At 45.5% G+C, this 22,007-nt stretch overlaps 1 pseudogene; it reads right to left on the reverse strand.

Moving 5' to 3' along the window:
* Positions 1-10,444: 10,444 nt before the first annotated feature.
* LOC141583692 (small ribosomal subunit protein eS25-like) lies at positions 10,445-15,567 on the reverse strand (annotated as a pseudogene).
* Positions 15,568-22,007: the final 6,440 nt, after the last annotated feature.

Here is a 22,007-nt window from a genome sequence, read left to right on the forward strand (position 1 = left end):
CCGGAAGGGGCATTTTTTTTTTTCTAATTTGCACAAAGGTGCCCTGGGGGCTACTAGCAGCCCTGGGGTTCCAGGTCATGCATAGAAAACTCCTCACCAGGCGCTCAGCAGGAGCAGAACCCTATCACCATTCTCACAGTGGCTCCTGCTCTAACAGAGGCACAGAGGCACAGAAAGAGAGAGACGTTCCCCTGAGGCAGTAGGAGGGCTTCCTGGAGGAGGGAGGGTTTTGCTGGGCCTTGCCGGTCCTGGAGCAACCAATGATTCTGGCCACAACCCATGCATGCCTGCCTGCCTGGCGCCCCACCTCCAACCCCACAAAGGGACTGCAGTCTGCTCTGTGCTGCGGCCCTTCCTCAGCATGGCTGGTTTCTTCCCGAGGTCTATATTTGGTTCCTGCTGACTCTTCTGTGACATAATGCAAATGAGACCACAGACAACCAGCTTCAAAGCCAAGGAAGCCGCAGGCTGGACTTGCCTCCACAGTCCCCTGATGGGTAGGGAAGTGGGCAGAGGTGATGGTCATGTCCATCCATCATGGTCCATCATGATACCTCTAAGCGGCCAAAAAAGGTCACGGTCAGGAGGCAGAGCCTGAGGTTAACCAACAGGAGCTTCCCACATGGCTGATGACAGTTTCCCAGGTTCTTTCTTAATCACTCGGACCTTAGCTCAAAGCTTAGCCCCCTCCCTGTGTGGGGCCTGGAATTTAAAGCAGAGTGGTCCAGGGCTTGCCTCCTGCCCGGAGGCCTTTCCACCAAACCTAGGGCTCCATAGGGCACAGTAGCTTGAAAAGTGCTGACCTACAGGATGTGACTCAAACTGCTAAAGCTCTCACAAGTCTCTCCTCCTGCCCCCTGACGCGGCTCCCATCTCACCCCTGGCCATACCAGATCCCCCCTGCTCCTGCCTTGGCCCTTTTGTATTTTGATACTTGCTGCTTTGTCAAAACTCCTAGTTACCTTTCAAGACCCTAGCTAGGATGCCGCCTCCTCCAGGAAGCTTATTGCTACCATCCGGATATTTGTGTTCCTCCAAGATTCTATTCATCTGCTCAAACCCAAACCCCAAGGCGCTGGTATCAGGAGGTGAGGCCTTAGAGCAGGGATTAGGTCATGAGGGTAAAGCTGCCATGAATAGGATTAGTGACCTTATAAAAGAGGCTCCAGGGAGCCGCCTTGCCGCTTTCACCAAGTGAGCACATGTGAGAAGAGAGCAGTCTGTGAACCAGGCAGCAGGCCCTCACCAGACACCAAATCAGCTGATGCCTTGAACTTGGACTTCTCAGCCTCCAGAACTGTGAGCTATCCATTTCTGTTGTTTATAAGTCAGCCAGTCTAGAGCAGTTTTTACAGCAGCCTGAAAGGACTAAGACAATTACTCTGACCTCTTCCCCCGACCCACATTCATGGGCAGAGTGGTCCCTTCTTTCCCTGTCTGTACTCCGTCCTCCTCCCCGTCAGCCTCCTCCACAGCCTTCCTCCTGCTGTGTCGGAAGCACGCATTTCCCTGTTTGCCCCACTCAGCTCCTTCAGGGCCTGGTGTTTTCCCCCCTGCGTTTGACAGGTGCCCCATCAGAACCGCTCATTGCAGACTGGAGGCAGCCAGCAGGTGCCGCAGCTCCCTGGACTCTGTGGGATTTTGGCAACTGGAATGTATTTAGGATCCAGCCATGGCTCCCTTTGAGGCCACACATAAGGGCTGAGCTGGAGTCATCTCTAATTCCCTTTAAAAGGGAGGCCCAGGGAAGACACACGCCCCCATCCTAGGGCCCCAGGTTCCCCTCAGTGTTTACGACATGGCTTCAGAACACGGGCTTTACAGGCCATGAGCAGCACGAGGCCCTTGGCCACAGCCCCAGCCTTCCCTGCACTGACCCCCTCCCTGAGCCCAGCAGGAAGCAAGACCTCTGTTCCAGGACTTTGGAGCAAAAGGTCACTTCCTGGGCCAGGGTAACCACGGCAACACCATTCCCCTGGCAGCCCTGGACTAGCAAAGTGTCCTCATAAGCTCTGATTTTGTCTAAATTTATCATTTCAGGCTAAGGAAGGTATCGTACTGGTTTTAGAGCCTTGGACAGAGCTCCTGGCGACTTGGGCCTTCCTGGCTCTGCCACTGACCTGCTGGGGACTTCAGCAAGCCTTCACCTTCCACCTTGGTGTTCTCAGATGTAAGAAAAGGAAGTCAATTTCCACGGGAGGTGCTCAAACAGTGCTGTAGAAACCTCAGCAATTCCACAGAGCATGACAGTACCTCTGCCAAGTGAAATTCTTCACATGGAGAAACCTACCCTCTTGCTGATTTTATATGCCATGCATGTCAAAGCTCTGGGGAAGATTATTTTGCTTGAGGAAAAAAAAGATTTTTGCTGATTAAAGAAAAACAACCCTGAAAACTGCTGGATGTGATGTCTACGCATTTATTATGGAAATCTAAACAGTGTGCACTGAAATCATAGTTGATTCTCGTAGAATGGGGTTAGGAGGATTCAAGGGAAGAAGACTTGCGTCCTGTTTCGCAGCCCGTAAACCCTTGCTGTTGTTTACATGATTCTTATCATCCTTCCTGGGCTGTGACAAGAGGGCCTGGCAGGGGAGCTAGCTGCCTCCTTCTGGGGGACTCCCTGCCTCAATGCCTAGAGCCAGGCTCAGCCCTGGTGAGGAGGGACAGCCCTCCATGGCTAGGTCAGGCAACTAAAAGTCAGGGGTCAGGTCCCCTACTTCAGTGGTCCCCAACCTTTTTGGCACTAGGAAGACAAAAATTGGAAGACAATTTTCCCACAAACTAGAGATAGAGGGATGGTTTCAGGATGAGTCAAGCACATTACATTTATGGTGCACTTTATTTCTATCATTATTACATTGTAATATACAATGAAATAATTACCTAACTCACCATAACATAGAAGCAGTGGGAGCCCTGAGCTTGTTTGCCGGCAGCTAGACGGTCCCACCTTCGGGGGATGGGAGACAGTGACAGATCATCAGGCTCTAGATTCTCATAAGGAGCACATGACCAAGATCTCTTGCATGAACAAGGGATTGCATGCAAAACAGGGCTGGCACCTGGCATTCCTATGAGAGTCTAATGCTGCCGCTGACCTGAGAGGCAGTGAAGCTGGGGCAATAGCGTAGGCAGTAGAGGGTGGCTATAAACACAGATGAAGCTTTACTCACCTACTGCTCACCTCCTGCTGCACAGCCCAGTTCCTAACAGACCATGGACTGGTACTGATCAGTGGCCCAGGGGTTGGGGACCCCACCCTTCTTGGTATGCCAGGAAAGCCTCTTTCCTCCCCATGACTTGGCATCAATGTCAGGATTTCTACCACGTGAGATTTATTCCTTTGAATATATAATCGTGCTCTTTATATTCTTCTTGTAAACTTCTCCCTTTCTTCACCAGGGAGTACTGAGATGGTCAGCTGAGCTTCTTCCTGGCAAGGGGTCCCGGGAGGGAAGGGACAGATGCTAGGGAGGGCGGCGGGGAGTGGTAAGCATTGGTGAGGTGGGTGGAAGCCAGAGGCAAACACAGGAGCCCGCAGCCCCAGCGCTGCCCCTGGGGGCCCGAGGCCTGCTGGAGAGACTGTCAGACCCTGGCGGAAACGTGTCTATTCTTCCTTTCAGACTCCCTGCATCCAATCCAGGCCAGTAGCTCGGGGTGCTGGGATTCTGGAACAGGAATTGGGCAAAAAGATGGAGGAGCTGTCCTGGACCCAGGGTAAGGACACAGCAGTACCCACAGGTCTCACTCTTCCTCCCCCGCCCCCCGCCCTGGAACAGGGAAGTACATCCCATGTTGGCAATACTGGCAGCCACAGGCAGCTAATGGGTGCCTGCTGTCCTAGCAAGCTGCCTGGGCTCATGCCCAGTTAGGGACATGGCCTGTGTCACCCCAACTGTCCAGGTCACCCAAGTCAGGCAAATGAGCTTTAGGTACTTTAAAATCAGATTTGGATACACACCAAACCGGGATGCTATCTCTGGAGAGAGGCTGGGATTGTGGACAGAGGTCAAAGGGGCGTTGAGCCTCATCTGCCAGATTCCATTTTATTTTCAAGGATAATGTATTCATGGACTTCTTGTATAATTAAAAAACCACACACACGCCCTTTGTCTTTTGTTTTTTTTTTTCAAGATCTGACTTTTAAAGCTTATGGTAAAAATAACAATTGTTTTACAAGAGACTCCAGACATGTTCTTCTTTGGAGTTGGGAGGTGGGAAGCACTGCCTCTGTGCTCCTGCTGTGCTGGCATCAGGTCTGGCTCCTCGTGCCTCAGTTTCCATCTGTACCAGAGGGAGACAGGCCTGATAATCTCCAAGGTTCGTTCAGCCCTGCCATCAGGTGACAAGAAGCTCCACTCTGTGAAGTCACAGGCAGCCTGTCTGCCTGGATTCCTCACAAGCCTTCGTTACAGCGGTGGGAGCTGATTCCAGATGCAAGCCCTCAGGTGCCTAAGAATTGTCCCAGGGGGACCCTTGGGGGTTCTTTGGCCAAGTCAGCTAAGCTTCTTTCCTGGGAAGAGTAATGCCAGGCCTCAGAAAGCTTCAACAGCCCAGCCTCTGTGCAGTCGGACCAAATGCGGGTTTCCAGCCTGTTAGTCCCTTTTCTCGGCACACTTGAAAATGAACAACCATGATCTACTTTTGTCATTAAGACGGAGATGTTCTGGTTAGGGACACTGGCTCAGTGACCCTGCCCCTGGCACTAATCACTATGACAACAGCTCAATAGGGTCCCAAGGGCCTAAGAATCCTGCTTCCACTGAGGGCGAGGTTGGCTGAGGTCAGACAAAGAGGGATTAATAGAGCCCTGTTCTCATTAAACCACAAAGCGCCATTATTACAAGTTGCAACGGCCCTAGCAGGAGATGTATCATGCTTTCAAGTCACAGAGAACCCAGCAAACCAAAGAGAATGGTTCCAGCATCAGCCACGAAGTCACCATGGGGCCCAGAATCAGAGGAGGAGCAGATAAATCTGAAATAACCCAAATGTTCAACAGACGGTTGTGTAACACACAGAACAGCCAGCCATAAAACAGCACCGACTGTGGACATTCAGATGGTGATGTTGATCGTATTTGCTACGTTAAAATCCTCATGACATGTGAAAGCAAGTCCACAAAAACTGTAAATCAGCAACATTTTCGTTAAAAAAAAATCATATACATATATATAGACAGTGAAAACACAGAAGAAAAAGCTTTCAAAATGTGAGTAGCTATTTTTGAAAAGTGAGATTGTACGTAAGTCTTTTTCTTTGGGTATATCTGTATTTTCATAATAAATATTTATTTCTCTTGTATTTCAAAAATCTTTTATTCTGTTAAAAATTGGTGCAGAGAATTTGAGGGTGGGGTGGTCATCCTTTCCCTCTGGAGTGAGACTTCAGTTATTGAAACCTGCAGGAGGGCACTGTTTTGGAGAGTTCAATTTTCTTTTTAACTAATATTTTATTAATTTAAGTACTAATATTTAAATATTTGTTTTACGTTAACCAGTGTATAAGAAAATTATTCTAAACAGTACTGCATATTTTCATGCCTCCTTGCAACTGAGTACAATAAAAATAGTTTATCCTTAGCTTTATCATTGTGAAAGGTGCAGATTCTACCATATTGCATAATACACTGATCTTTAGGGTGATTGGCTAAGCAGAAGGGTTTGTATTTACACTAAGCAGCTTCAGATTATTCCCCTTACTGAGTATCCAGACTTGCTTTTTATAACTTTTCAATCTCCTCCATGCTAATAAACCATCAGTATCAATATTCTATCTGTAGCAACTCTTTGCCGTTTTAATTTGGTGCTTCTAATCAGCTGTCATCTTGGAAAAACACACATGCTTGTTAGAAGTGTGAGTAAACTAAGAGAATGCGGATCTGATTGAGGGTTTGAGGGTTTGATACGGTTTGCTGTGACCCCCCCACCCAAATCTCATCTTGAATTGTAATTCCCATACTTCCCACATGTTGTGGGTGGGACCCAGTGGGAGGCAATGGAATCATGGGGGTGGTTCTTTCCGGTACTGTTCTCATGGTAGTAAGTCTCACGAGATCTGATGATTTTATAAATGGAAATTCTGCACCAGCTCACTCTTGCCTGCTGCCTGTAAGAGGTCCCTTTGGTCTTCTTTTGTCTTCTGCTATTACTGTGAGGCCTCCCCAGGCCTGTGGAATTGGGAGTCCATTAAACCTCTTTCCTTTATAAATTACCTAGTCTCAGGTGTGTCTTCATTAGCAGCATGAGAACAGATTAATACAGGGTTTCAAAGTGAAGGCACTGGCAAGCAGGGGTCCGGGTGGGGAGTGTCCGAAACCAAGGGCTTCTGTGCTCGGTGGCTGGGAGGCTGAGGCGGGTGGATCATGAGGTCAGGAGATTGATACCAGCCTAGCTAACACAGTGAAACCCCGTCTCTACTAAAAATACCAAAAAAACATTAGCTGGGCATGGTGGCATATGCCTATAGCCCTGCTACTCGGGAGGCTGAGGCAAGAGAATCACTTGAACCAGGGAGGCAGAGGTTGCGGTGAGCCAAGCTTGCACCACTGTGCTCCAGCCTGGGTGACAGGGTGAGACTCTGTCTCAAAATAAATAAATGATAAATAAATAATAAATAAGCTATCTTGTAAGTTATGTTGAAGAGTTTAGATTTTATCAGGGAAGCTGGGATTTACTGAAGAATTTCAAGAAGGGAAGCGAGGTGTTCATATTTGTGATTTTTGAAATATTACTACAGCAAGGACAATTGCATGTGTGGCAAAATTGTTAGCAGGAAGACAGATGTAGCTTTGGAAATACAAAGAAAAGGAAATTGGGCTGTGAGAAGATAGGTTATCAGGGACGTCATCCATGTGCTTGAATTTATCGCTAGAAGAGAGCAAGACTTGCTTTTTTCCAACTGATAAATTCAAACACATTCTCCCTTTAGGAGGGGCCATGGGGTGGAATTTATTTCTGGCCTTCATGCCAGGAAGAGCAACACCTCCTCTAAACTATAGATGTGTTTTTATGTCATAGGCCTGCAAATCTTATATTAATAAATAACTGTATTTTCCTCTTTGCCTTGGTCACTAGGAAGCTCTGTGTATGTAATTCTACGCACTGACTTTACTTTCAGATTCATCTCAAGATGCATACTTTCATTTTGCTCAGAATTCTTTATTTATGGCATCTTTTTGTCTTATTCAAATTTTCAAAAGCGGCATCAAATTATTTTTGGAATAAAGTGGAGTATAATAAAGAAGTTTTTTAAGTGTGAGCTTGAAAAAAACCAAAACATCAACAGCTATTTAACAGATTCTCAAATCCTCATGACTGCTCATTTTGTATATAGTTTGTGAAATCTGATGACTGTTTTGGTATGGTCACATTTGTCTATGTCAAATATTGTTTTTAAAAACTGGGAAGTCGATGACACCAAAAGCACAAGCCCATGAGGAAAAACTAGATAAATTGGAGTTCATCAAAATTTAAAACTTTTGTGCTTCAAAGGACACTATCAAGAAAGTGAGGCCGGGTGCGGTGGCTCAAGCCTGTAATCCCAGCACTTTGGGAGGCCAAGGTGGGTGGATCACGAGGTCAAGAGATCGAGACCATCCTGGTCAACATGGTGAAACCTCGTCTCTACTAAAAATACAAAAAATTAGCTGGCCATGGTGGCACGTGCCTGTAATCCCAGCTACTCAGGAGGCTGAAGCAGGAGAATTGCCTGAACCCAGGCGGCGGAGGTTGCGGTGACCGAGATCACGCCATTGCACTCCAGCCTGGGTAACAAGAGCGAAACTCCGTCTCAAAAAAAAAAAAGAAAAAAGAAAAAAAGAAAAAAAGAAAGTGAGAAGACAGCCCACAGAATGGGAGAAAATATTTGTAAATTATATACCTGATAAGGTTTATCAACAATACTTAAGAAGCTCTTAAAATTCAATAATAAAAAGATAACACAATAGAAAAAGGAGCAAAAGACCTAAAGAGACATTCTCCAAAAAAGATACACAAATGGCTGATAAGCACCAAAAAAGATGCTCAGCATCATTAGTCGTCAGAGTCAAATCAAAACCACCATGAGTTGTCACTTCACATTCATGAGGATGGCCACCATCAAAAGCATAGATATTAACAATCGTTAGGGAGGAGGTGGAGAAACGGAATCTTCATACAATGCCGATGGGAATATCAAACGGTATAATTACTTTGGGAAACAGTTTGGAAGTTCCTCACAAAGTTAAACTTAGAATCACCATATAATCCAGTAATTCTACTCTTAGGTATATATCCAAGAGAAACAGCAGCACAGGTTCACACCAAAACTTGTGCATGAATGTTCATAGTGACATTATTCATGATGGTCGAATGGGGAAAAAAGCCAAAAGCTTCTTAACTAATGAATGGATGAACAAAATGCGGTAAAGCTATGCTACCAATTGTTTTATTCAGCCCTAGAAAGGAGTGACCTGGTCTACCGATACATGCTGCAACACGGATGAACCCTGAAAACAGCATGCTGGGTGAGAAAAGTCAGAATTACCAAAATCCACATATTATATTATTCCATGTATGTGAAATGTCCAGAACGGGCAAATAGAGAGAGAAAGTAGATTCGTTATTGCTTAAGGTGGGGGGATAGAGAGATTCAGGTGTGACAGCTAAGGAGTATAGGGTTTCTTTTAGAGGTGATGAAAATATAAAATTGATTGTGGTACTGTTTGTACAACTCTGTAAACATAATAAAACTATTGAACTGTACACCTTAAGTGAGTGAATTATATGGTACGTGAATTATATCTCCATGAAGCTGTTCTAAAAAAAAATAATGGGGCCAGGCACGGTGGTGCACACCTGTAATCCCAGCACTTTGGGAGGCCAAGGCGGGTGGAGAATGAGGTCAAGACATCAAGATCATCCTGGTCAACATGGTGAAACCCCACCTCTACTAAAAAATACAAAAATTAGCTGGGCATGGTGGCGTGTGCCTGTAGTCCCAGCTACTCGGGGGGCTGAGGCAGGAGAATTGCTTCAACCCAGGAGGCAGAGGTTGCAGTGAGCTGAGATCACACCATTGCACTCCAGCCTGGGTAACAAGAGCGAAACTCTGTCTCAAACACACACACACACACACACACACACACACACACACACACACACACACACACACAAATTAGCTGGACGTGGTGCCGCTTGCCTGTAGTCCCACCTACTCAAGAGGCTGAGGCAGGAGAATTGCTTCAACCCCGGAGGTAGAGAGAGCAGTGAACCGAGATCGCACCACTGCACTCCAGCCTGGGGACAGAGTGAGACTCTGTCTCAAAAAATAAATAAAATAAAACAAAATAACAGAAGCCACCATGCTTGGCCTACTCCGTAGACTGTTAATGGGAACCCAGGCCCTACGTGGCCTTCCAGAGATGGGTTCTAACTCTGGCTCAGCCACTTGCCAGCTATATAAGCTCCTCGCCCAAATCACTTCATCTCCCTAAAATGGAGACAGCTATACATGATGCACAGTGGGTCCACACTGGGTCCAGAAGGTGCTGGAGCCCAGGGGAAACCCAGTCCGCTGCTTCCTAGAAGGCCCTCCAAGACCCCTGCCCTCGAAAGGTCCCCAATACCCCAAATGAGTGGGGCCTGCAGATTCCCTTTATGGAAATTAACTACAAGTGGTCTTGATGATATTTAAATATTGAAATAACAATTAATCAGACTTTAAGGTCTGAGAAACTCAGGGGAGGTTCTGGAATGCAGGAGCTGCAGTGTAGCTGAGGATACCTCTTCTGCGCATTCCCCATGGAGCCTCGGGGATGGTCAAAGAGGCTGTCTACACTTCAGTGGTCATTCATCTCTCAGCTGCAGAATCACTAACTTTCGGTCTACACCCCACATTCTGCTTCTCTCAGCCCCTGTAGAAGCGGTCTGCTCTTAAAGCCTGCCGGGGACAGCCTTGGGTATGGAGTTCTTGTCATGAGATTACAGAAAGTTGGCATCCGGCCCTCTCATGTTAGAGACAGATTGACTCAGGTCCAGGGACGGTGGGCCTGGCACAGCGGCCTCTCAGCCCAATTCCCTGGAGGATTCTGGGAGCCCCTCCAGTGAACGGGGCTCTGCTCGTGTTTCACATGAGCGCCTACCTGAATTGCAATAACAAATGTGGAACAGACATGGTTTGCTCTTTTTACAGATGAGAGCGCAGAGACTAGCCCAAAGTGACGTAGGGAGTGAGCAAGCTGGGATTCACATCCAGCCTATTTGACACCAACGCCCGTGTTCTTTCTTCTGGACCAGTTTCCCCAATTTCTTCATGTCAGAAGCCAAGCAGGTCACAAAGGAGGGGAGATGCTCCCATCCTCACCCCCGAGACAGACTATGCCGCAGAGTCTGGGTTTTCAGGATATTCTTGGGCCTCCCCTGGTTGCGCTGTCTTCCCTCCCATCCCACCCCGACTCATTTCTCTTCCTAGATGCCAGATTCTCTGCAGCCCAGGCTCCTGGAGGTTGGGAGCATCCGTTTAAAGGCCCATGGGAGAAAAGGAAAAAGAATCCTGGATGTTCCCAGTTCCAGCCTGGAGTCTCTCTCTCAGGATGCCTTTTGTTGCCAAGAACGATGAAGCAGATGTCTTGGCAATAGCTTCAAATGTTTCCTGCCAAACCAGGGGAGAATTTGTCTTCAGTTTAGATGCAGCCAAGAAAGACAAGTCCCAGCTCATATTATTCACAGGAAATGCACAAACATACACGAGCTTCCCAAGCCTGGGAGGCCCGTGGCTCCCCAGCCTCTCCTCACCAGGATTTTAGCATCTACTACAGACACAGGTGGCACCTCCCATTTGCTTCACACCTTCCATCCTCCACAGCCCTCAGGCTTCCCATGCTGCCCCCGCTCCTCATCATCAATGACTCCATGGCCTCGGCCTGGCACGCAAGGCCACCTTCCTTTTGTTTCCATCATGTGCTAGATAAACTTTTTGTTTTTGGTAGTGGTGGTAGTAAAACACACATAACATAAAATTTACCATTTTGGCTAGGCACAGTGGCTCATGCCTAGTCAAGGGATAAGCACTTTGGGAGGCCGAGGTGGGCAAATCACAAGGTCAGGAGTTCGAGAACAGCCTGGCCAACATGGTGAAACCCATTTCTACTAAAAATACAAAAAATTAGCTGGGCGTGCTGATGGGGGCCTGTAATCCCAGCAACTTGGGAGGCTGAGGCAGGAGAATCACTTGAACCTGGGTGGCAGAGATTGCAGTCGGCCGAGACTGCACCACTGCACTCCAGCCAGGGCGACAACGTGAGACTCCATCTCAAAAAAAAAAAAATTACCATTTTAGCCATTTTAAACTATTTTAAAAGGTACAATTCATTGGTGTTCAGTATATTTACAATGTTGTACAACCCTTGTCACTATCGACTTCCAGAACATTTCATCATCCGCAAAGGAACGCCTATACCCACCAGTAGTCACCTCCCCCCACTCCCAGCCCCTGGCAACCAGTTACCTGCCTTCTTCTGTCCCTCTAATTCTGCCTCTTCTGGGTAATTCATATAAACGGCATCCTAAATGTGTGGCCTTTGTGACTGGCTTCTTTCACTCAGCTGAATATTTTCAAGGTTCATCCATGTCCTGGCGTGTGTCAGTACTTCTTGTACTAATAATACTTTAGGGCTGTTCTTTATGACTAAACAATATTCTATTGGATGGATAGACAACAATTTATTGATTCGTTCTTCCATTGATGGATGTTGATGCTGTTTCCACCTTTAAGCTATTGTGAATACTGCCTCTAGGAGCATTCTTGCATGAGTTTTGTTCCAACCCCTGTCTTCAATACTTTGGGGCATCTACCTAGGAGTGGAGTGCTGGGTCATACAGTAATTCTATTTTACTTCTTGAGGAACCATCACATCACTTTCCATAATGACCACACCATTTTACCTTCCTAAGAGCAGGGTATGAAGGTTTCAGTTCCTCAACATCCTCATCAACATTTGTTATTTTTCTTAAAAAAAAAAAATCTAGCCATCTGAATGGATTTACGTGGGTATCTCATTGTGGTTTTGATTGGTATATTTCTGACTAATGATTTCATTGGGCATATTTTTTTTAATTTCAAAAAGTTTTATTTTCCAAATACAGTTGGTTGGACCTGTTCATGCCTCTTCACCGTCAGCTGCAGCATCTCCACCCTCGGTATTTCTGGTGTAAATTACTTGAGCACTGTGCTTTGAAACCAGTTTGATAAGTCCTTTACTGAGGATCTCCTGAAGGGCTGCCCTGGCCAGGGAGCCTCGAAGCTTCAGTCTCTCAGAAACCATAGCTAGGGTTCAATCTCATTACTGGATATATACCCAAATGATTATAAATTGTTCTATTATAAAGAGACATGCACAGGTATGTTCATTGTGGTGCTGTTTACGATAGCAAAGACCTGGAACCAATCCAAATGTCCATCAATGATAGACTGGACAAAAAAAAATATGGCACATATACACCATGGATACTATGCAGCCATTAAAACAATGAGTTCGTGTCCTTTGTAGAGACATGGATGAACCTAGAAACCATCATTCTCAGCAAACTGACACAAGAACAGAAAACCAAACACCACATGTTTTCACTCATAGGCGGGTGATGAACAATGAGAACACTTGGGCACAGGGAAGGGAACAACATTCACAGGGCTAGGTCGGGGGATGAGGGGAGGGACAGCAGGAGGGGGAGCGGGGAGGATGGGGAGGGATAACACTGGGAGAAATGCCTGGCATAGGTGACAGAGGTGGGAGTGGGGGGAATAGAGACAGTGAACCACCATGGCATGTATGTACCTATGCAACAATCCTGCAGGATGCAGGATGTGCACATGTACCCCAGAGCCCAAATACAATTAAAAAAAAAAAAAAGAAAGAAAGAAAGAAACTATAGCTGGGGTTATAAGTTTGCAGCTGGGAGCTTCCTTCCAGACTTTTGTGATAGGTAGTTTTTCCAGACAAGATTCAGTCATTGAGTTTGTCCTGAGCTTTGTCTTTGGAGCACTTCTTGGCTTTGGCCTTGGCTCCGGGTTTGCTCACTGGGTCTTTGTATTTCCTGGCTGACTTTCCAGCATCTTTGTTCTTCTTGTTGTGTCCTTGGGTGGCATTGCGAAGCTCAGAGAGCATCAGTGAACACTGCAGCCTCGCTAAGATGTCAGATAAAAAGACACTGAACATAGTTTCATATGTTTGTTGTCCCTTTGCCTAGCTTCTTTGAAGGAATGCCTATTTAAGTCCTCTGTCAATTTTTAAATTGGATTATTTGTTGTTGAGTTGTAGGAGTTCTTTATATATTCTAGACACTAGATCCTTAAAAGATACGTGGTTTGCAAACATTATCTTCTATTCTTTGTGTTGTCTTTCACTCTCTTGCTGTTGTCCTTTGAAGCACAGAAGTTTTTAGTTTTGATAAATTCATCCATCTATTTTATTTTATTTTTATTTTTGGATGCTTGTGCTCTTGGTGTCATATCTGATAATCCATGGCCAAATCTAAGGTCATGAAGACTTACCCTATATTTTTTATTAAGAGTTCTATAGTAAGAGCTCTTATATTTAGCTCTTCGATTTATGTTAATTTTTGCATATGGTATGAGGTAGGGTGCAACTTCATTCTTCTTTGTCTTTTTTCTTTTTTTTTTTTGAGACAAGAGTCTTGCTCCATCACCCAGGCTGGAGTGCAGTTGTGTTTATATTTGGACTCTTAAGCCCATTTAATTGATCTATATGTCTATCCTTGTGCCAGTACCACATTATTTTGATTACTATAACTTTGTAGTGAGTTTTGAAACGAGGAAGTATAAGTCCTCCAACTTTTGTCTTCTTTTTGAAGATTGCTTTGGCTATTCAGTGTCCCTTGCAATTCCATATACATTTTAGGATTAGTTTTTCCATTTCTGTAAAAACATCACATTGGGATTTGCATAAGCCTGGCATTAAATCTGTAGTTCTATTTGGAGATTATTGCCGTTTTAACAATATTAAGTCTTCTAATCCATGAACATGGAATGTCTTTTTATTTTCTTAAATTTTATTTAATTTCTTTCAGCAATGTTACATAGTTTTCAATAGTCAAGTCTTCCCTTCCCTTTGTTAAATTCATTTCTAATTATTCTATTGGTTTTGGTGCTATTGTAATAGAATTATTTTCTTGATTTTCCTTTTGTGCTGTATATAGAAATACAACTGACTTTTGTGTTAACATTGCACCCTTTAACTTTGTCAAATTTATGTATTAGCTATAATAGTTTTTTATTTTTTATTTTCTAGCTATAATAGATTTTTATTTTTATTTTCTAGCTATAATAGATTTTTATTTTTTATTTTCTAGCTATAATAGTTTTTTTGTGGATTCTTTAGGATCATCTACATATAAGATCATGTCATCTGCAAATAAAGATGACTCTACTGCTTCTTTTACTATCTAGATGTCTTTTTTCTTTTTTTTCTTGCTTAGTTTCTCTGGCTAGAACTTCCAGTACAATGTTGAATAGAAGCGGCAGAAACGGGCATCCTGTCTTGTTCCTGATCTTAGAGCAAAGCTTTCTGTCTCTCACCAAGTGCTTTCTTGACTCTCATTGGCTCATCCTCTACTTTCTCCTGGGTATCCGGCTGTCACTCTTGCTCACTCTGCTGCCCCAAGGAAACCAGTTCTCCAGACTTTGCCGCACCCACATCCTCTATCTAATATCCCCCCTGCCCTCCACTTCCTGATTCAGTGCCCTATCTTTCAAAGCAAGAGTTGTTTGAGGAGTTTGTATGCCTCACTCATGTGGCCCCAACTAGTCATGCGTCTCTCCTGCCTGGCCCTCTCCCACAGTCATGAGCATGAAGAGGCCTGAGGATAAATGCTGAGGTCTTGAAAGGCCGAAGAGGTCAGGCTTGCTGAGAAGAGCTTTGTCTGAGCTTGACTGGCTACAGGGAAAACAAACCCCCAAACTTTGCTGGCCTGATTGGCAGGAGCCCAGAGAGAACTGACGCCCATCCAAGAAACACAGGTGTTCTCCAGCCCTGGCTCTGTGGCAGGTGGAGCCTGCTGACAAGCCATCGACACTCCTGTCTGTGGGCAGGGCCTTCTGCTCCTTTCCCTTGCAGCTGGAGGGGAATCCCAGATGCACCCACCTGAAGCCCATGCCCTTGAGGCCAAGCTCTTCCACGAAAGCAGTGGCTTAAGACACCCCAAAATACCACATTTTAAAAGTGAGTTTGGAGCATAAACCCAGAGACAGAAGCCAGAGAGCGCCCAGTCCCGTGAGCAGCACCTTCCTGCTTCCTGCCAGGGCAGCTCCTTTGCCTCATGTGGGGTGACATCCTCCTGGGAGCCTCAGCGTCTCTCTAAGACCAGGACAGAGACTGCTGGGACCTTCACCCAGGACTGGCACCAAACATCCTCCAGAAGAATTTGACAAAACCATCATCAGAGTGGGACACTTTAACATCCTCTCTCAGAAATGACCAGTCAAGCAGACTCCGAGTAAGTAAGGATACAGAATCCTGAGAAATACAATAAATAAATTTGAAACTGTATATATTCTCCAAACAGGAGATATATATGTGTGTGTGTATGCATATATATATATATATATATATATATATATATATGCATACACACACACACACACACACACACACACACACACACACACATATTTACGTAATATCTATTGAACCAGCTGGGTGCAGTGGCTGATACCTGTAATCCCAGCACTTTGGGAGGCCAAGACGGGCAGATCGCCTGAGGTCGGGAGTTTGAGATCAGCCGGACCAACATGGAGAAACCCTGCCTCTACTAAAAATACAAAAATTAGTCAGGCATGGTGGCGCATGCTTGTAATCCCAGCTACTTGGGAGGCTGAGGCAGGAGAATCGCTTGAACACGGGAGGTGGAGGTTGTGGTAAGCCGAGATTGCGCCATTGCACCTGAGGCTGGACAACAACAGCGAAACTCTGTTTCAAGAAACAAAAAAAAATCTATTGAACTTTCATAAAAATTTGTTATATAGTAGGTTTCAAAGGAAAAATTTTGAGTTGTAGAAAATAGAAGTTGTACAGATTCCTATTCTTAGACCTAATTTAATAAACCAGAAATGAATTACAAGCAGGTAACAATGAAAAAATCTTGAGAACAAAAGCACAAACATACAAACATTACTAGTATTTAAAATAGCTCTTCAGTTATAAACAGGAAACAAACACTGCAAATTTAGACTTTTGAAAACTAATAGAAATCAGAGCAGAACATGATAAAATGTATGAAAAGCAGCCAAATCTGTGCTTACAGAAAATGTTATAGCCTGACATGTTTTTAAAAATTAAACAAGAAAAATAGAAGTAAATAAAAATTTGACATTATTTTTTTAAAAGCACTAAAACAATTAACAGAAAAACAAAAAACTAAATGGAGAAAGACCAATCACATATATTTCTCACAAATATAACCAATAAAACAAGAGATTAAAAAATCTCTGGAAATGAAAACTGGACCAATACTACAAATACAAAGACAATTTTTAACATTATGAGAATAGAATAGATATTTGAACTCTAGATGAAATGGGCACTTGACCATAAAAATATAAACCATCAAAATCAACTTGAAAAGTAGAAAAACATGAGTGTAATATCCATAGGAGAAATGGAGATGATTATTGATGAACTAAGTTTCTCCAAAGACCAGGCCCAGGAAGGTCTACTGATGAGTGGCAGGCAGGTGGGGATGAGGACAGGATGGGGGGCAGAGGGAAGGCCAGGCCTGGGGACCCGGGCCTTAGAGCTAGTTTATTGCTTTGCATTTTTGCAAAAGTCACTCTGCTGTCTGATTTCCACATGAGCCTGGAGACGCAGTTTTTGGGTTCAGCTGTTGAGCCCTCCCCTCCGCTCCTTAAACTTAGGATCTTTGAGTCTGGGTCTAAAGGGAAATCCTCAAGCTGAGCCCAAAAACACCGATGCCAAGAAAAACACAAGTTCAGGAACATGCAGTGGTAAGAGCAGGAACCTGCCTCTCAGAAGCAGTAACACTGCCTTAGGCTCATTGAAAGGGATGCAAGAAGATAAGATGACTGAGGCAAAGGTCCTAGCTTGCAGCCAGCCTTACATAACCATGGGACAGAACAAAACAAAACAAATGCCGTCCCCTCCCCACTCACAGGTAGCTGCAGGGTGAGTACCATCCTGTAGGGCAGAGGCCGCCAGGCCCCGCACCAGGACCCCGGCCTGCTGCTCTAATAGTGCCTGTGAGCCGTTAGGTTCTCAGGGCTCTCACCCTCACTGTCTCAGCACTGCCTGCATCCCAGCAAAGGACCGTGCGCTCCCCAAGCCAAAGGAATCCTGGTGGAGACCTTCAGTAAGACTGCCACTTCCAAGCCACACCAGGGCCCAGGTGGACCTCTGAGGTCTCCAGGAAAAGGCCTGTTCCCGTGAAGCATGTTGTAGGTCAGACTCCTGGAGCCTTCTCTAGGGAGCACACTGAACAGTTTTCCAAATACTGAGGCTCCTCTTGGCTTCATTCCAGGAGTGAGGGAGAGGAGGGAAGGTTGGGCTGAGCCGCTCCGTGGATTTGCTCAGCTGTATCTCAACCCACTCTGTGATGATAAACCCCAAGCCATGATGCAATAAATTCTCCCCATTCACCTGTCCAGGACAACACAGGGTAACTAGAGGAGGAAAAGAAAAGCTGGAAATCACACAAGGAGGAGCGAGATGCTTCCAAGGAATAAAGGCCAGTTGGTGCCAGGACTTCCAGGCCAACTAAGAATTCTGACCCCTCATTGCTCCAGAGGAGCAATTTACTGGACTTGAAACAAGTCCAGTAAAGAGTGAACTGTTTGCTAAGCCTCACTTGGAGCCCAGGTACCCTGGGGACTGTGGGGGCAATCACCAAAGGCGGGGCATGGTCTGGGGGATACTAGGTATCTTGGAGTGGCAGGCATCTTCTAGATCGTGAGCCTCGTCTCTGTGGTTTCCTTTTTAAGTAGATTTTTTTAAAGAGCAGTTTTAGGTTCGCAGCACAAACGAACACGGAGTACAACGTCCCCACATGCCTCCTGCCCCCACACATGCACAGCCTCCCCTGCCACCAACCGTCTACACCACAGTGGGACATTTGCCAGTGAACCTACATGGACACCTCCTTATCCCTTAGAGTCATAGCGTACATTAGGGTTCACTCTTGGTGCTGTGCATTCTACAGGTTTAAACCAATGAATGCTGCCATGGGTCCACCATGAGGGTATCATACAGATAAGTTTTTGCCCTAAAAATCCTCTGTGCTCCTCCTATTTCCCTTTCTCCCCTCGAATCCCAGAAACTACTGGTCTTTTTACAGTCGCCATGGGTTTTGCCTTTTCCAGGTCAGATAGCTGGAATAATACCGCATATTTAGCCTTTTCAGATTGCCTTCTTTCACTTACTAATATGCATTTAAGTTTCCTCCATGGCTTTTCATGGCTTGATAGCATATTTCCTTTTAGCACTGAAGAAACGCTCAACAGAATCATCATCTGGATATACTGCAGTCTATATACTCATTCACTTACCTACAGACATCTTGGTTGCTCCCAAGTTTTGATAATTATGAATAAAGATGCTATAAGCATCCATGAACAGATTTGTGTGTGGACATAAGTTTTAACTCCTTTGGGTGAATACCAAGGAGCACAAATACTGGAGATTATGGTAAAACTATGTAGCTCAGGCTACATACTCTTTTGTAGTTTGGTACTGTGGTTTCAAAAGGTATATTGAGATACAATTTGCATACCATCAAATGTTCCCATTTTAAGTGCCCGGTTTGATGAGTCTTGGCAAATGTTTATAGTCAGGTTCACAGCGTAGCTCACTTCCATCACTCCCAAGAGCTGCCTCATAGCTGGCCCCTTGCGGTCAGCCACTCTTGCCCTGCCCATCCCCAGCCCCTGGCGACCTTGGGTCTGCTTTCTGTCCCTACAATTTTGCCTTTTCTAGAGCTTCATACGTGTGGGATCATACAATATGCAGTTTTGGGGTCTGGCTTCTTTCACTCAGCATGTTTGTGACATCCATTGTGTCGTGTCTATTAGAGGGTTCTTCCTTTCGATGCTGCACGGCATTGCACAGCATCCATGCGCCACAGTTTGCTTGTCCTTTGACCATTTGATGGATATTTGGGTTGTTTCCTTTGGGAGAGGAACCTTTTATGAATAAAGTTGCTATGAACAATGTGTCTAAGTCTTTGTGTGTGTGGCTTTTTTTTTTTTTCGAAGGGGAAACGCTGGCTCTCTCCCACCCGTAGTAGATGAGGGTTGATGAGGAAGTTGGGAAAGCCCAGGGGGTAAAGAGAAAGGGGTACAGGCCAGCTTGGCTACGGGCCACTGGGACTGCTGGAAACCTCTGACCACCTAACCACATCGTGCTCAAAGGTCAGGGGCCAGGAGAGGGAAACTGATGTGTTTACTTCCTGTCTCCATGGTGCTGGGAGGGCCGGCCTTGCTCTGAGCGTGTGGTGAGCGGGGATGTATTCCCCGCTGCTGCAGCCCTATTGACGTTGTCAGTACTCCTTGTCAGAATGGCTCATTTCCAGTTTGTTCCATCTACCCTCCCTCCCATAGACCTCCATGACCCACCGGGACACAGGACTTCTCAATGCCAAGGCCCTTTTATGGGTCTCCAGTGGTTTTGTATGTGCTGATTCCCATACCCCCACCTCACAGTGAGGCAGCTGAAGCGGGCCGTCATGCTGCCTGGCCACCTGGGGATCAGAAGCTGAGAGATGGAAGAGGGTGGACAGCCTCCTCCCATACCTACAACCATGCTCCATGGAGAGCAAGTCAACCAGTGTCCCTTTCTATGAAGATGTCTGGCCTTCACTCTCAGATGAAGAGAGGGAACACTCAAACCCTAGGATTCCTTACAGCCCAAAAGAGAACAGCTCAACAGAATTTCAACAGAATTTTAATTACGCACCTATAATGAATACTATGCACCAGGTATGTTCAAATATTTTACAAATATTAACTCATTTAGCTTTATACTACTCTAATGAGGCAGGTAAAATTGTTACCCCCATTTTATAGATGAGGAAACTGGGGCACAGAGAGGTTAAGTAATTGGCTGAGGGTCACACAGCCAGGAGGCCCAAGAGCCAGGAGTTGGCTCACATTTTAAGTCTCTGCACTTTGCTGCCTATGGATTTGTGGGTTTCCTTCTTTTTCCAATCATTAAATTATCCTAAGTTTGATTGAGATATAACTTATATACTGTAAACATCACCCCTTTTAAGGGTACAACTGAACAATTTTAGTAGACTGATCAAATGGTGCAATAATCACAACAAGCCAACTTTAGAGCATTTCTATCACCCTAGGACACATTCTTTGTGCCCTTTCCCAGGCACTGTTGCTCCCAACCCTTGCTTGAAGCAACCACTAATCTTTCCATCTCTATAGATTTGTCCTGGAAATTTCATATAAACAGAATCATAAAATAGGTGGTCTTTTGAGTCTAACTTCTTTCACTTAACATGACGTTTTGGAGGTAGATCCATATTACAGCATGTATCATTCCATTCCTTTTTGTGACCTCATAATATTCTATTGTATGGATTTACTGCATTTTAGTTTATCCATTCACTAGCCAATAGGCTTTTCCATTGTGTCTACAAGTTTTGGCTGTGATAAATAAAGCTGCTATGAACATCTGGGTACAAGCCTTTGAGTGTACATACACTTCTCTTTCCCTTCAGGTATATGTCTAGGAGTGGAATTGCTGAGTTGTGTGGTACATTTATGTTTAGTTGTTTTAAAAACTGCCAAATCTATTTCCCAAAGTGCTGCACCATTCTCCATTCCACGCCCATGGATGTTATAGACTGTGAGGCCCTGGTGCAAATTCTAGGGCCACCCACAGGAGCAGGGACCAATTCAGGGTCCTGGAGCCAGCCTAAGTATGAAATGAAGCCCTCTGGGGAGAGGGGAACTGAGTCAAGCTCAGCTTTTCTGCAGCTTCTGATGTCAGAGAAACAGGTGGGCAAGAAATCAGCTGTTCTACTTTCTAATCCAGAGAAACATTGCCCTCTGAGGCCTAGAGCACTTGTTAGTGGGAAATCAGCAAAGTGGCGATAACGCCAAAAGGAAAAACAGAAACACACTGTGGAGACATCAAGGGCTACCTCACCGAAGGAAGAAAATCAGCATGAGAAGGCAGTGATAAAGGCAGTTGGCCTGCAGCTCCCATACTCTGGAATCCTTTATTTCCCACCGCCAGCATCCTCAGAGCCCTTTCAAACTCCCTCGGAGGCCAGTGAGAGGATAATGGGGTGATGGCAAGAGGGAGCCGCAGGACCCAGCTGCCTGTGGCTCTGAGCAGACAGCACTGGTCCAGCCGGGGAAGGCCTTCTCCAGAGCTGCACTGCTGGAGGAAGGAAGGAAGGGACGCCGCTGCCCCCCTGCCAGCTTGGACAGCTCTGAGTGTCACGGACTCTCCAGTTTATGCCACGTGTTATCTGAGGAGTCATTTCACTATTTAATAAAGAGATCCAGCTTTTGATGGAGAGAATTTGACATGTCTGGAAGCAGCTGCAAAGGACAGAACTTTATAATGATGGCACGTGGTGGGTGTCTACACACACTGCTGCCTGCCCAGCTTCCTCCTGACATGTCCCCTCACTCAGGAGTGAATCTGACATGGCACTGCTGAAACATACGGAGTGCACAGGGATGGTACAGGGACCATGCCTTGCAGGACAGAAAGGGCCTCTGCCCGCTACTGAACGCCACACGCTCAGGATGGGTGGTAACTGCACTGGGTGGAATTGTGTCCCTAATTCACATCCACAAGGACCCTATGAAGGCGCTCCTATTTGGAAATAGGGTCTTTGCAGGTATAATTAAGGTAAAATAAGGTCATATTACATTAAAATGGGCCCTAAACTGGTATTCTTTCCTGTAAGAGGGAAATGTGGACACAGACACAGAGAAGACACCTTGTGAAGACAGATGCAGAGGAGAGAAGC

This window comes from Saimiri boliviensis, chromosome 1 (assembly GCF_048565385.1).
Source record: "Saimiri boliviensis isolate mSaiBol1 chromosome 1, mSaiBol1.pri, whole genome shotgun sequence".
Taxonomy (NCBI): domain Eukaryota; kingdom Metazoa; phylum Chordata; class Mammalia; order Primates; family Cebidae; genus Saimiri; species Saimiri boliviensis.